At 44.7% G+C, this 16,824-nt stretch overlaps 1 pseudogene; it reads left to right on the forward strand.

Annotated features, from left to right (window-relative positions):
* Positions 1 to 1,070: 1,070 nt before the first annotated feature.
* LOC118388173 (selenocysteine-specific elongation factor-like) lies at positions 1,071 to 14,734 on the forward strand (annotated as a pseudogene).
* Positions 14,735 to 16,824: the final 2,090 nt, after the last annotated feature.

Raw genomic sequence — 16,824 nt, forward strand, 5'->3', positions numbered from 1 at the left:
TTTTTGATTTGTTAAAAAAGTTTGAAATATCCAATAAATGTCGTTCCACTTCATGATTGTGTCCCACTTGTTGTTGATTCTTCACAAAAAAATACAGTTTTATATCTTTATGTTTGAAGCCTGAAATGTGGCAAAAGGTCACAAAGTTCAAGGGGGCCGAATACTTTCGCAAGGCACTGTATCCTGTAAGAGGAGACCGCTTTGACAGGCCTGAGAGGTGAGGGTGAGCAAACTGGGCATTGGTGGGAGAAGAGAACAGAGGGAGTCGCAGTAGAAGGAAAGCAGGATAAGGTGAATATACACACACACACACACACACACACACACACACACACACACACACACACACACACACACACACACACACACACACACACACACACACACACACACAGGAGTGCAGCCCGAGTCAGTGTATATGGCTGGTAGTTTGCTATATAAAGCCAGTGTGTCCCTGTGGATGGCACATGCTGTGGATTAGGGCGGAAGGAAGGTGTGGGGAACGGGGTATGTAATAAGCTTCCCCTCCTATCCCCAATGGGGAGAGCACAGGAAAGAAAGGGAGCCAAAGAGAGGCAGAGCAAAGAGGGGAGCACAGGAAAGAAAGACTGCCAAAGTGAGGGGAAGAAAAGAGGGAGGAAAGACAACCAAGTGAGCTGGGGCTCTAATTTCAGCCCTCTAGCCCTTCTCCCTTCTTTACATCCCTTTGTACCCTCCCTCCCTCTTTCCCTCTCTTCTTGTTCTGTTGTTATTCTTGGTTGTCTGTTTCTGTTCCTGTTGCTCCATTGGTTGCTCAACTTATGAATTTGATCATTTGGCCCTCCAGGAGTCCTGTGTAGAGGAGCTGTAACCATGCAGTGCTGAGTGTGCACAATCATTTCACTGCAGTAGTTTTGGACTGCGGTGTTTATTATTGACAAGTCATATAGCATAAATGAATGTATAATTGTGCGTGTGTGTTCCAGGGACTCAGATCATAGACCTGATGATGCTGGTGGTAGACGTGGTGAAGGGGGTCCAGACCCAGACAGCAGAGTGTCTGCTGATAGGAGAGCTGACCTGCAACCCGCATGGTGGTCATTCTCAACAAGACTGACCTGCTGCAGCCCAACAAGAGACAGACCGCCATCGACAAGATGACCAAGAGACTGCACAAGACCCTAGAGAACACCAGGTAACACACACACACAGTCATTCTAAACCCTGTTTCATCCCCTGTTGACCAGATTTAAAGACTGTCCTGTGATTGCCGTGGCAGCGAAGCCTGGGGGTCCTGAGGCCCCTGAAACAGAGGAACACCAGGGAGTGCCTGACTTAATGGAGGTAAAGACTCTGAACACACTGGTGCCCCAGGATGTGCCTGCACTATTAGCGGTATGGGTTAATATTCTGACGAGACAGGACAAGCCCGTTTTCCCGATCTCTGGTATATTATCAAGATAAATTAATCACAGCACGTTTTTGGAGTCATTCAGCAGTTTGTGCCTGGTTAATTAGAATGTTGTTGGAAATTAATGTTGAAAGCAAACATTTTGTATTCTTAAAACATACAAGATTATGCTATCGCTAATTCCTGTTGACAAGAACTGTTCATAAATAGGCCAATGTCAAAACACAGTTTTGAAGTGTCCAAATCAATAGATACAAAAACTATTTGTGATATTGAAAACCTAAACATGAAATGTACTACCTACATATACAGTTGAAGTCAGAAGTTTACATACACTTATGTTGGAGTCATTAAAACAATTTTTTAAAATGTCTTGTTAACAAACTATAGTTTTGGCAAGTCTGTTAGGACATCTACTTTGTGCATGACACAAGTAATTTTTCCAACAATTGTTTACAGACAGATTATTTAACTTATAATTCAAGGTATCCCAATTCCAGTGGGTCAAAGTTTACATACACTAAGTTGACTGTGCCTTTCAACAGCTTGGAAAATTCCATAAAATTATGTCATGGCTTTAGAAGCTTCTGATAGGTTAATTGACATCATTTGAGTCAATTGGAAGTGCACCTGTGGATGAATTTCAAGGCCTACCTCTCAAACGCAGTGCCTCTTTGCTTGACATTATGGAAAAATCAAAAGAATCAGCCAAGACCTCAGAGAAAAGTAGACCTCCACAAGTCTGGTTCATCCTTGGGAGCAATTTCCAAACGCCTGAAGGTACCACGTTCATCTGTAAAAACAATAGTACACAAGTATAAACACCATGAGACCACGCAGCCGTCATACCGCTCAGGAAGGAGACACGTTCTGTCTCCTAGAAATGAACGTACTTTGGTGCGAAATGTGCAAATCATTCCCAGAAAAACAGCAAAGTACCTTGTGAAGATGCTGGAGGAAACAGGTACAAAAGTATCTATATCCACAGTAAAACTAGTCCTATATCGACATAACCTGAAAGGCCGCTCAGCAAGGTAGAAGCTACTGCTCCAAAACCGCCATAAAAAAGCCAGACTACAGTTTGAAACTGCACATGGGGACAAAGATTGTACTTTTTGAAGAAATGTCCTCCGGTCTGATGAAACAAAAATAATGACCATCGTTTGGCCATAACGACCATCGTTATGTTTGGAGGAAAAAGGGGGAGACTTGCAAGCCGAAGAACACCATCCAACCGTGAAGCATGGGGGTGGCAGCATCATGTTGTGGGGGTGCTTTGCTGTAGGAGGGACTGGTGCACTCCACAAAATAGATGGCATCATGAGGTAGGAAAATTATGTGGATATATTGAAGCAACATCTCAAGACATCAGTCAGGAACTTAAATCTTGGTCGCAAATGGGTCTTCCAAATGGACAATGACCCCAAGCATACTTCCAAAGTTGTGGCAAAATGGCTTAAGGACAACCAAGTCAAGCTATTGAAGTGACCATCACAAAGCCCTGACCTCAATCCTACAGAAGATTTGTGGGCAGAACTGAAAAGCATGTGCGAGCAAAGAGGCCTACAGACCTGACTCAGCTTGTGGAAGGCTACCTGAAACGTTTGACCCAAGTTAAACAATTTAAAGGCAATGCACCCAAATACTAATTGAGTAAACTTCTGACTCACTGGGAATGTGATGAAAAAAATTAAAGCTAAAATAAATCACTCCCTCTACTATTATTCTGACATTTCACATTCTTAAAATAGCAGTGATCCTTTCTGACCTAAAACAGGGAATTTTTAAAGAGGATTTAAATGTATTTGGCTAAGGTGTACGTAAACTTCCGACTTCAACTCTACATGTGCCCAACAGTAATATATTACTTGTATTATATTTTTTTACGAGCACCTTATAAACTGCATATGCCCCAAAAACAAATGGTTTGACAAGTGGCAATAAATCACTCCTATTTATTTTGGGGGAATCAGGTTGTATCCACAACAGAAAACACACAGGAACTGTAAATATTGTTTACATCACTGGTTAGAGGACAAGCTATAGAAGACAGCCTGCTACATTTTGGAGTGATGCATTTTTAATTTGGTGCTCACCAAAACGGAAAGAGAAACGCAGCAATTATTTGCCAATCACTCATAATCGATATCACTTTGAAATCAATAGAACGAGAGGGGGGAAGTCAGGTTGCACGTCCTGTTCGAACACCACTGAAAAACCACACTGAATCTGGGCATAGTACGCATACTGTATCACTGGTTAGAGGACAACTTGTAAAAAAAACATCCAGCTACCTTTTCGATTGTTGCATTTAGTTTCAAGTGGATTGCCAATGCAGAAAGGTAAACGCAGCACTATTTTGTTAAAGGGATACTTTGGGATTTTGTCAATGAGGTCCTTTATGTACTTCCCCCAGAGTCAGATGAACTGCTGGATAGCATGCTAGTAGATACCTATAGATTTCCAGTAAATCTCTTGGGAAGTAGATGAATTGTCAATAGCCCGAAGTATCCCTTTAGTCACTCATATCAATATCACATTAAAATCAATAAAGCGAGGCAAACGTCTGGGTGGTAGGCGCTGTTTGAACTAACTCTATTCAAAGGCCACATTGAGTCTGAGGATATTTTGTTTATATATCACTGGTTAGAAGTTAATTTGCTAAAGACAGCGGTCTACATATTGATTTGTTATTGAACTTACATGAATCATGCCCCTGCATATGATATCAACACTGACAACGTTTGGCTGTTATTTCAGTGATAGTTTGAATCTGGTGTGAGGCTAGCAACTTTTATAGAGAGACCACCCCAAATTCTCCATGCTGTTTGAGTTCGGAAATGAGAGCACAGTTCTAACTCCTGTGACCCACAGTGCCTATGTCTTAATCACAGGACAAAACCAAAGAGATTGATCTGTTTTAAGCAAATGATCTCGTGCCATCATGCTGACTATAAACCTTTATACTAACATCACCAATCTGAGGTAAAAAGGATGTTTCATTCCCCCCCAATTTGATGTAGGGAAATTCCACGGTAATGGAATTACTGAACATTTTACCAAAACACATTTACAAGAAGATCTGTGCTGATGTAAAGTTTGGACATCTGCACAGTTTTTCCAGTAGATGTGTTTTTGTACAATTTCTGTTGAATTTGTTAAAGTAGTCCTTGTGCATAGAGCTGTATGGTTTGTTAAACTTTGAAATCAATAGTTTGAGTTTGATATACATTTTGAAGTGAAAAATCGGTCTCAGAGTAATTCGGTTAACTTGGAATTGCCCTGTGGTCAAAACGTGAGCTTGTGTAATGTAGTAACACATACTGTCCACATCATGGAATGTAGCGTCATGTAAATTCATTAAATGTGGCATAAAAATGCAATATTTTAATTTAGGGTTATAGTTAACTCACAATAATCACCATATCTTTCTCACTATGTTGACCCATTTAGAGTTAAGTGCTCTCAAACACATTTGAACCGGGTGCTCTAGACTACAGCTTCCATAGTGTCTGTGCAGCAGCCTGAACGTTCCATGCCGCGTTTCTTACTGATGTGAAGACCACTTCAATGACACCTACAGTATCCTTTAATTAAAATGACACAGTAAAAAGGTAGATACCATAGAACAAAGAGGCATATGACAGACACTGTCCTAGGGCAGAACCCCCTGACCTAAGATTAAAACACAAGAGCCACTGTCAGGAAGTCTTTATGAAACCACAGGATACACAGACTCAACACTAAGATATGCTTCTGATTAGGACGGGCCCTCTAGTCTGTGTGTGTGTGTGAATCACACTCATGCCTACGGTGACCGTACAATGTTATGACAGCAGTTTTGACTTTGCTCTGTATGCATGTCTCCCCGAGCTGTTGAAGAGCCAGACGTGCCTCCCTCACAGAGATCCGGGGGGAGCCCTGCTGATGGCGGTGCACCACTGCTACTCCAGCCGCGGTCAGGGCACGGTCATGACCGGAACCATCCTACAGGGGGCGCTAGCTGTCAACGACACCGTGGAGATCCCAGCACTCGAGCTACGGTCACTTACCACAGAACGTTGATTTGCATGACCACTGAAAGAAGTCCTGGTCAGCGGTTCTCAACCCGCTAAGTCTATTGACCAGAAACAATTATTTGTGATATTGCTGATTTATTATAGTGCGTTAGTCAGTTGAATTAGTTCCATGGCATGCTCTTAGTCCCTGCTTCCAGAAAGGTGGAGAATCGTTGTTGCAATAGAACAACCCTGATTCAGATGACCTGGACAGCACATGGCTGAAGTAGAATCTACAGAGTTCATAAGTTGACTGGAAGAGGAGGGAGGGGAAATAGGGATGGTAGTGTGGGGGTGGAGGATGTGTGTGTGTTTTGGAAAGGGCAGGATGGGGAGACTGGAGAAGAGTGGTGGGGGTTGACAGTACAGGAGCTGACTAATTTAAACCAGATGCAGTCACTCACATTTGTTTGTAGGCTCGCCTAGTCTAAACACCAGCTTATTGCATTCAACCTTAGTATCAACTGGTGTCATTATGACATCCTCCATCAGGTGGCAGCAAAAGACTGAAAAAAATAGGCTTTTGTCTCAGCATTCAGTGTCAGAGAAGAATGGTGGTTAGGCCACAACGACCATACTCTCGTCACAACACTACAGTGATGGGTAGGATAATTGGCCCTGTAACCGAATGGTTGCTGGGTCAAATCTCTGCGCCGACAAGGTAAAAATCTGCCGCTCTGCTCTTGAGCAAGGCAGTTAACCCCAACGACAATTGCTCCCGGGGTACCGATGATGTGGACGTGGATTAAGGCAGCCCCCAGCACCTCTCTGATTCAGAGGGTTTGGGTTAAATGCGTAAGACGCGTTTCAGTTGAATGCAACTGAATAGTTATTCCCCACTCCCTGTTCTGTTGTATATTGTACATGGTAATACCTCGTAATTTGTCAATTGCAAAACTAACCTTGCACAAACAACAAACAAGAGTCGGTTTAGTTTGATTGTCTGTCTGTGTTTGTCTTTTAACCCCTAGGAGACCAAGAACGTGAAGTTGATTCAGATGTGTGTGTGGGGCCATGCAGGGTGACCGCATGGGTGTGTGTGACCCAGTTTGGCCCCAAATTGCTAGAACAGTGGGTGGTGTGTACCCCTGGCTCCCTACACACCCTCCACGCTGCCCACATCTCCGTCAAAGATTGGCTAAAGATTGGCCACCCGTGCCAAGTTCCACATCACCGTGGGCCACGAGACCGTCATGACCAGGGTCACCTTCTTCGGTCTGCCCCCTGGGGAGACCCCCCAGACTCCCAACACGGACCCCCAACCACCACCCTCCGACTCCCACTCCCCACTCCCCTCAGCCAGAACCCAGCCCCCTGAGCTCACCCTTCTCCTTTGACCGGGAGTACTTCCACCAGGACGAGTATGTGATTGGTCAGCGGGAGGCCGGAGGAGCTAGGCCAGACCCGAAGCAGTGGGCGCTGCTGGAGTTTGAGCGTCCGGTCACGTGTCCCCCTCTATGCCTGGTGATAGGCTCCAAGCTGGACACAGACATCCACGCCAACGCGTGCCGGCTGGCATTCCAGGGGTGTCTGCTGGAGGGCTTTGAGGAGAAGAGTTATTCTGAGACTTCGCTACCCAGATTACGCATCTACAAGACCAAACGCAAGGAGGGAGCGGTGGAGAGGGTGAGTGGACGCCCTGCTCGCCTCTCTCTGACACCCTGCCCTCCCATCACCGATCTCTGTCCTTGCTCCTTTTGCCCTCTCTCTCACCCCTCTTCTCCCTCTTTCTCTCTCTCTCTAGTCTTTGTTTGGATTTTTCATTGCTGGTGGTGCTGGAGCGTGTTGCAGGGACTGAGCTCCCATTGTGCGCACACACACAGAGTCCCTGGGGCGGTGCGGGAGGGCAGTGTGGAGAAGTATGCGGGGCCTTGACCTGTGCTGGGCTGTGACACAGGCGTGTGGTCCCCTGATGCCAGAGGCAGTAGCCAGACAGACTGGTGCGGATTGGACACACCTGAGTGGCACAGAAATATACCCACATGGCTCTCTGCATTCCTCCCGACCCGCACTCTAGCCTCTGCTCTCTCTGCTCTCAGCTCTCTCTCTGCTTTCTCTCTCTCTCTCTGCGCTCCCTCTCTCTCTGCGCTCCCTCTCTCTCTGCGCTCCCTCTCTCTCTGCGCTCCCTCTCTCTGCGCTCACTCTCTCTGCGCTCACTCTCTCTGCGCTCACTCTCTCTCTGTTCTCACTCTCTCTGCTCTCTCTGCTCGTTCTCGCTCTGTTCTTTTTTTTCTTTCTCTCTCTCTCTTTGTGTACTCGATCCGTCATGTTTTTTGTCTCTCACTTTCAGCCTCTTTCTCCCTGGCTCCATCTCACTCTTGTAATATATTTCTATGTTCCTCAGTTTGTTTTTCCCCTTTTGGCTCCCCTATCTGCCTCTCGTTGCTCCTGTCTGTCTATGTCTGTTTGAGTGTTTTCTGCCACCCAGCAGCAGCCAGCAGTCTGTCTGTGTGTACACACCCTCAGTCAGGGTCGCTAACAGGTCAGAGGTCAAGTGTGTGGACAAGTTTTACTGCTGATAGCACCTCAGGCTGTCGACAGCCAACCCCACAGTTACACAGCAGTCCTTGACCCTCTCCCTGTGAGGTCAGACTCTGTTCATGTGGGTGTGTGTGGGTTCCCCTCACATAATGAGGAAGTGCTGTTTGTTTTTTGTCTTCTAAGAGGACACATACCTGAGATTTTGGAATGTTTGAGATATGACTGTGTCTTTATGTCATGCCTTTGTCACAGTGTTGTCTGACATGTGTACCAACTGTAGCTTATCTGTGGTCACGCTTCAGTCAGAACCCAACGTCAGAGAGAGAGAAAGGGAGCGAAGTGGGGAGGGTTCAGGAAAGAGTGAGGGGGAGAAGTAGAGAGAGAGACAGAGCGGTGCCCTCCCTTTATCGGATCAGTGACGGTTGAGAGAGTCTCAGTGATGGAGAGAAAATACAAACAACAAACAGAAGAAGAATGTGTAGAGGAACGAAAGAGGAGATACAGACAAGCTGGTGGCAGGCCTAGGGCAATGTGGCTCGTTGGGTTGGGACGGGGTACAGAACAGTGTCATGGTGGGGTCAGCCACCCCCCACTATGGCGACAGAGTGGCAGCATGGTAACACGAGGTCATGCACCAGTGTCTGTTAAATCAGAGAGAGGAACATAGAAAACAAACACACACTGACCTCTCTGTGCTGGAGGAAGTTTATACTGTCAGACTCAATAAATAATTAAAGGATATGCTGGATAGTTTTAGGAGATTTTCCACGTGTATTATTTGCTTTTATCATTAACTGGAAGCTGTTCGTTGAATAATACTATTATTTAAGGTTATTACATTAGAATAATTATATTTTATATTTTTTTTATATGATTTCTTTGTGTCTGTCATTGGTGCCCCTCATGTCTCTTTAGTCATCTCTAATATTTATATATTCCTTAATTCCGTTCTTTTACTTTTAGGTTTGTGTGTATTGTTGTGAATTGTTAGTTATTACTTCACTGTTGGATCTAGCAACACAATAATTTTGCTGCACCCTCAATAACATCTGCCAAACACGTGAATGTGACCAATAACATCGGATTTGATTTGGTCAGGTAACAGATGACTACACTGTGATTGGGCGAAACCTGTTTAAGAAGTAGACCAACCTGCAGTTGTTTTTGGGGTTAAAGGTCACTCTCAGTCGGCGGGGCAGGGATCATCGAGGGCGGCTTCAGACAAAGCGGCAAGTTTACGTTCTGGGTGCCAGGTAAGTAGTGGTGGGGCTGGAGAGGAAGGTGGAGGTGGTGAATGAATCTGTTTAGGAAGAAAAGGACCGCGCCGACGATTGGTTAAAATCAGCGGACCCAGGGGCGTCCTATCACATTTTACCATCAGATACCACCCATCATTTTCTATTAATTTCCTGGCGATTCTACATGTTGATCTGCCACTGTTCGTTGACAGCAGGTGATCTACTGTGCACGGCCAACGTTCCCTATAGTGTCTCTCCTTCATAAGCTCCATTAACAGTCAAGATAAGGACTGTATCATTTGAGTTTCTAACTGCGTTTGTTGCCAATTTCTTATTCCATCTGTTTATTAGTCAGAATTATGCAATTACATTTATAGTACAACCAAAGAATGAAAGGGGCCTTCTCCTTTTTCCTGTATCTCTCTTTCTGGTTCCTGTATCTCTCTTTCTGGTTCCTGTATCTCTCTCTCTGGTTCCTGTATCTCTCTTTCTGGTTCCTGTATCTCTCTCTCTGGTTCCTGTATCTCTCTTTCTGGTTCCTGTATCTCTCTCTCTGGTTCCTGTATCTCTCTCTCTGGTTCCTGTATCTCTCTCTCTGGTTCCTGTATCTCTCTTTCTGGTTCCTGTATCTCTCTCTCTGGTTCCTGTATCTCTCTTTCTGGTTCCTGTATCTCTCTCTCTGGTTCCTGTATCTCTCTCTCTGGTTCCTGTATCTCTCTTTCTGGTTCCTGTATCTCTCTTTCTGGTTCCTGTATCTCTCTCTCTGGTTCCTGTATCTCTCTCTCTGGTTCCTGTGCTCGCAGTACGTTCCTTATCAGGATCAGGATGTGGTTAGAGTGGTGGGCTGGGAATCCCACTCCAGCATTCCCAGGATTCCTCTGGGGGTAGCTCTGGGTCCGAGGGAAGTCTGCTCCCTGTTTATTTTACCTTGTGTCTCTCCGCTCCCCTCCGACCCACAGCAAGGCTCCACACCGGGCCGGGCAGGAAGAGAAACCAAAAACATTTAGAAAGAGAAGCCTACCTATATCCTCTCAACTCACTCACATTCACGTACACACACTCACACACATGCTCTTACATACACACTGACATACTTGGCTAGTCACTTAAGACATTCAAGTATGCTCATTGCTCGTACACACTCATAGTATGACGGTGCTGTGTGATCCTCTGACCTCTAGCTACCCGAGGTGTGGTTGTGTTGTGTGTGTGTGTGTGTGTGTGCTCCCTTTCTCTCGTTGTTGTTCTTTTCTTCTCCCCTCAAAGCCCTTCATGGCACATGATTAAAGACAGAGAAAGCCACGGAGAGAGGGAGAAATGGAAAGAGGAGGGCTAGTTAGATTTGAAGGGCTTCTTTGAAGGCCCTCCAGGCCTCTCCACAACCTCCCCCCTCTCACACAGGCACTACTGTCCAATCCCCCCGCTATCCGCCCTCCCCTGGACCTGACCCCAAACTCATCCCCTGCAAGCCCCTAAAGGCCACCAGCCTGGCACCAGACAGTTATTCTGTCTCTCCAGAGAGGGATGGAGGGAACGGAGCAGAGAAAGATAGGGGAGTAGTGTGGTTTGTGTACGTGATGTCCGCCTGGATAGAACAAATGTTTTCATTATGTGGTTTAAATCAATACCACAGCTTGTTATACATGTGTGAAGGTGGCTTCAGGAGGGTAATTCACTGTGTGCGCGTTTGCAAATGAGTTGTATTTCACTCAAACCTTGAACTAGATTTGACCGTTTTATTGGACACTATCACATGATTCATTCTAGTTTGTATTTACTGCTATTTATCTAAGTGCTTCCCTTTGTGTGATTGTTTGCGTGAGTGTTTGTGTGAGTAAGTGAATGAGAGAAAGCGAGAGAGAGAGAGAGAAGTGGGGTAAGGCCAAGCGAATAGATTGGAGATATCCATCCCCGTAATCCTAACAACCCTCATGCTGGCATAACCATAACAATCTTCTCGGTGGCGCCGTGTGACGCGGGTAGGCGAGGTCAGCCGATGCAGAGGTTTGCTCAGGGAACATTTCTCAGCTACACGTGAGCAGAAAAACACACACACACACACACACACACACACACACACACACACACACACACACACACACACACACACACACACACACACACACACACACACACACACACACACACACACACACACACACACACACACACACGCACGCACGCATAGATGTCCCAGAGGAATCCAGAGCACGCCCACAACCGCCTGACGACTGTCAGACACCAGCGTAAATGTCAGCCAGGACAGGACCGCCACAGAGGACCCTGACAGAGACACGTTTCTTCTACAACTATCGGAACCGTGAGACAAGACCAGCACAACAGATCTACACTATATAAACAAAGTATGTGGACATCCATTCAAATGAATGGTTTCGGCTATTTCAGCCACACCCATTGCTGACAGGTGTATAAAATGGAGCATGCAGCCATGCAATCTCCATAGACAAACATTGGCAGTAGAAGGGCCTCACTGAAGAGCTCAGTGACTTTCAGCATGGCACCATCATAGGATGCCACCTTTCCAACAAGTCAGTTTGTCAAATTTCTGCCCTGCTGGAGCTGCCCAGGTCAACTGTAATAGTTGAAGTGCTGTTATTGTGAAGTGGAAACGTCTAGGAGCAACACCAGCTCAGCCGCAAAGTGGTAGGCCACACAAGCTCACAGAACGGCACTGCCGATTGCTGCAAGAGTGCTGTAAAAGAACGCTGTAAAAGAACGCTACCTGCCCAACTGCATCGTGCCAACTGTAAAGTTTGGTTGAGGAGGAATAATGTTCTGGGGCTGTTTTTCATGGTTTAGGCTAGGCCCCTTAGTTCCATTGAATGGAAATCTTTTTGTAGCAACAGTTTGGGGGAAGGCCCTTTCTCGTTTCATCATGGCAATGCCGCCGTGCACAAAGTGAGGTCCATACAGAAATGGTTTGTCGAGATCGGTGTGGAAGAACTTGACTGGCCTGCACAGAGCCTCAACTGCTCTTGTGGCTGAATGGAATCAAGTCCCTGCAGCAATGTTCCAACATCTAGTGGAAAGCCTTCCCAGAAGAGTGTGAGGCTGTTGTAGCAGCAAAGGGGGAACTCCATGTTAATGCCAATGATTTTAGAATGAGATCATGTAGTGTTTCTGTTCTCTCTCCCATCTCCATCTCTGTCATCAACACTCTAAAGAGCAGATATATACCGTTGACCCTGATTCACCAGTGGAGAGCAGTCATAACAGGTCTAGTGGTGTGGCCAAGGCTGGTCTAGTGGTCTAAGCCATTGCCTCCAGATCACATATAACGCAACAGCATGGGTACGAATCTGGCCCACTGCTATTTCAGCACACTCGCTCTTCTATATTTTTCTCTCTACCTCTGTCCAATCCTTTGTTTAATTTTGATCATTTAAATTGTATTTTTTTTGTATTTGTTAAATACCTATGTGACTTGTATAAACTACCAGAAATTCTAATGCTCATATGATTTCTCTTTATCTCTCCCTTCCCCATTCCCTCTTTCTTCTCTTCAGAGGGTCTCAGTCTAGAGACTAAGCAGCTCATCTCCTCCACCTCCAAGAAGAAAGGAAAGGGTGGGGCTAAGGGGGAACTAGCCAAAGCGGAAGATGCCAAGATGGACACTCAGCCAATCAGGCCTCCGATTCAAGAGATACGTTTTTGACCCCCACAAGAAGATGGTTCAGTCTTGAGGTGCGTTCAGTTCACTTGAACGTTTGCCACGTTGTGGAGTGAACAACACGTTTCCCCAAAACGTTCTTGTATGTTCTTCAACAGACTTTGTGCTACGTTTGGTGGGTGTGGCGAGGTGTGGCTTGAAGCAATGAGTGACGAATTTAAAGGGCAGCGGTCATGCTGACAGCGTTCCCAAACCCACAACCCCTCCCCATTTTTAAACTGGTTGTTCAGTACAGCACCGTTTCCATTCAATCGAACGTTCCAGAATGTAAAAACCAACAGACCGCAGCCCTGACCTTTGCAGCAGTAGCTAGAGGATGAGAACAGAGTGGTTAAAAAAAAAAGTGGCTACACTGTTCTCCTTTTCGAGTTGAAAGTAACGATTACTATATTTTCAATACATTTTTCCATGATAGGTGAATAAATGCTTGCACAAAATAAAAGGTGTGTCAGTCATGTTACAGTAATGATGGAAAGAGGAGAGAGTGGTTCAGAGACGGTGCAAAGGCTGGTATCTGGAGCACATAGGGCCTTCAGAAAGTACTCATACCTTTTGACTTATTCCACATGTTGTTGTGTTACAGCCGGATTTCAAAATAATGACAAAGTGAAAATGTGTTTAGAAATGTTTGCAAATGTATTGAAAATGAAATACAGAAATATCTCATTTACATAAGTATTCACACCCCTGAGTCAATACTTTGTAGAAGCACCTTTGGCAGTGATTATAGCTGTGAGTCTTTCTGGGTAAGTCTCTGAGCTTTCCACACCTGGATTGTGCAACATTTGCCCATTTATATATTTCTAAATTCTTTGCTAGACAGTCATTTTCAGGTGTAGCCGTAAGTGTTTTAAAGTCACCATTGGCCTCATGGTGAAATCCCTGAGCGGTTTCCTTCCTCTCCGACAACGGAGTTAGGGAGGACGCCTTGATCTTTGTAGTGACTGGGTGTATTGATACACTGTCCAAATGTAATTAATAAACCAGAAAGCCATTGCAATGCTAGTTATAGCCTAATGTTAGCTAGCTAACTAACATTGAATCTAGTTGGTTAGCTTTAGCTACCTGCAGATTCATACTCCAGCATTTCATGCATGGTGGCTAGCTATGATTTTTATTTCTACTTTGCACATTCTTCCATTGCAAAACTACCATTCCAGTGTTTTACTTGCTATATTGTATTTACTTTGCCACCATTGCCTTTTTTGCCTTTACCTCCCTTCTCACCTCATTTGCTCACATTGTTTATAGACTTGTTTATACTGTATTATTGACTGTATGTTTGTTTTACTCCATGTGTAACTCTGTGTTGTTGTATCTGTCGAACTGCTTTGCTTTATCTTGGCCAGGTCGCAATTGTAAATGAGAACTTGTTCTCAACTTGCCTACCTGGTTAAATAAAGGTAAAATAAATAAATAAATAAATAAATAGAAATGACAATCCATTTTGCACTGTAGCTATGGGTTGGGATTATGGTTAATTGTTAACTTTATTTCTGCTAGCTAGCTACATGTCTAAACAAAATACTCCACTTCGCAAGAGAATGATTACGTGACCCATCAATTTAGTCTGGTGTGTCTGGGGGTGATTACGGCCATCTATTGTATTTCATGTACATGTCTAGACAATAGTGCCCCATCCACTTAGATAGATGTGGCTGGGGGGTGGTTATAGCATTTATTTAACATGGCCCATCAATTTAGGGTCTGGGTAAGCATCATCTAATAATTCTGAAATATTTATACAATATTTTTAGCTGGACACTTTCAAAGTAAGATTAGGATATAGGCCACGGACGAGAATTTGTATTATTACCTGGAGATTTTCATTAATGTAGGCTACTATTTAAACCACGTTTCGTCTTGAAATCTTTGTTTACCTGGTAAAATAACAGATTAAAAATGATAATAATAAATAACCCAATCCTGATCTGTACTTCTCCACAACTTTGTCCCCGACATGTTTGGAGAGCTCCTTGGTCTTCATGGTGCCGCTTGCTTGGTGGTGTTGCAGACTGGGGCCTTTCAGAACAGGTGTATATATACTGAGATCATGTGACAGATTATGTGACATTTAGATTGCACACAGGTGGACTTTATTTAACTAATTATGTGACTTCTGAAGGTAATTGGTTGCACCAGATCTTATTTAGGGGCTTCATAGCAAAGGGGGGAATACATATGCACACACCACTTTTCTGTTTTTAAGTTTTGTACATTTTTTGAAACAAGTCATTTTTTCCATTTCACTTCACCAATTTGGACTATTTTGTGTATGTCCATTACATGAAATCCAAATAAAAATCCATTTAAATTACAGGTTGTAATGCAACAAAATAGAAGAACCGCCAAGGGGGATGAATACTTTTGCAAGGCACTGTACTGAATGATATGTGAAATGTGTTTTGATTTTAAAATGGACCATTGTCATGCACCTGTCTCGAAACAGGGGCAGCAGAAAAAATACATGTCATCTGTGCACTTAAATAGCAAATGGAGGACGCTTTTCCTGTGGTTCATTTTCTTTTTATTCTTTTTTTGAATTTTACCCCTCTTTCTCCCCAATTCCGTGGTATCCAATTGTTAGTAGCTACTATCTTGTCTCATCGCTACAACTCCCGTACGGGCTCGGGAGAGACGAAGGTTGAAAGTCATGCGTCCTCCGATACACAACCCAACCAAGCCACACTGCTTCCTAACACAGCGCGCATCCAACCCGGAATCCAACCGCACCAATGTGTTGGAGGAAACACCGTGCACCTGGCAACCTTGGTTAGCACGCACTGCGCCCGGCCCGCCACAGGAGTCGCTGGTGCGCGATGAGACAAGGATATCCCTACCGGCCAAACCCTCCCTAACCCGGACGGCGCTAGGCCAATTGTGCGTTGCCCCACGGACCTCCCGGTCGCGGCCAGTTATGACAGCCTGGGTGCGAATTGTGGTTCATTTTCATGCCAGCCAGGTAGGCTATACTTCTGCTGTAAAGAGAAGCAATGTGCTTAATATTCAGAAAGTTGAGAAATAAATATAGTAGGCCTAGCCTATAGAAAGCTGATAGGATACTCCTCTTTTTAGTAGAAGCCATCACTCTGTTTTCTCACACAATTGCATAGCCTATAGAAATGTTCCGCAACATGAGCTCATGGGCTCTCATGAAGTGTTTGATTAGATTTTCGATTACATTTGCATTGATGTCAGAGTGATTAGAGGGACAATAGAGTGCTGAGTACCAGGCAGTTAGCAAGTTTGGTAGACTACTATTGACTATCAGCAGCATCAGAGCTTGGAGAAGCCTAATTACTGTGACTACGCGGTCACATGGAATTTGACTGTCAGCATGATTTGTGACCGCCAGTGTGGCGGTAATATGGTCACTGTGACAGCCATACTCCTGCCCAATGACATCATGGGGCTGCAGGGTAGCCTAGTGGTTAGAGTGTTGGACTAGTAACCAAAAGGTTGCAAGTTCGAATGCCCGAGCTGACAAGGTACAAATCTGTCGTTCTGCCCCTGAACAGGCAGTTAACCCACTGTTCCTAGGCCGTCATTGGAAATAAGAATGTGTTCTTAACTGACTTTCCTAGTAAAATAAAGGTAAAATAAAATAAAAAAGTGACAGAGTTAGCATGGGTTAATTCTGTTTTATTTCAGCTGTGTGTGTTTTACTTTCACCAGGCCTTAGAGGTATGCCAGTGGGGTATTGAGGATGTAGTGTGTGATGTCAGCAAACTGTCTCTGTGGACCCGTTCTGTATCTGAGCTGGAATCAGTGGAAATAGAAGGGAGGGAGAATGAGAAGGGGACACGACCAGGATTGTTCCTCTGACTGACAGTCCTTTTAGTCTTATCTCCTCCTGTTCCTCTTATAGAAAACCTTCTCCCTGTTCCTCTTATAGAAAACCTTCTCCCTGTGCCTCTTATAGAAAACCTTCTCCCTGTTCCTCTTATAGAAAACCTTCTCCCTGTT

The sequence above is a fragment of the Oncorhynchus keta genome, chromosome 10 (assembly GCF_023373465.1).
Source record: "Oncorhynchus keta strain PuntledgeMale-10-30-2019 chromosome 10, Oket_V2, whole genome shotgun sequence".
NCBI classification, from domain to species: Eukaryota; Metazoa; Chordata; class Actinopteri; order Salmoniformes; family Salmonidae; genus Oncorhynchus; species Oncorhynchus keta.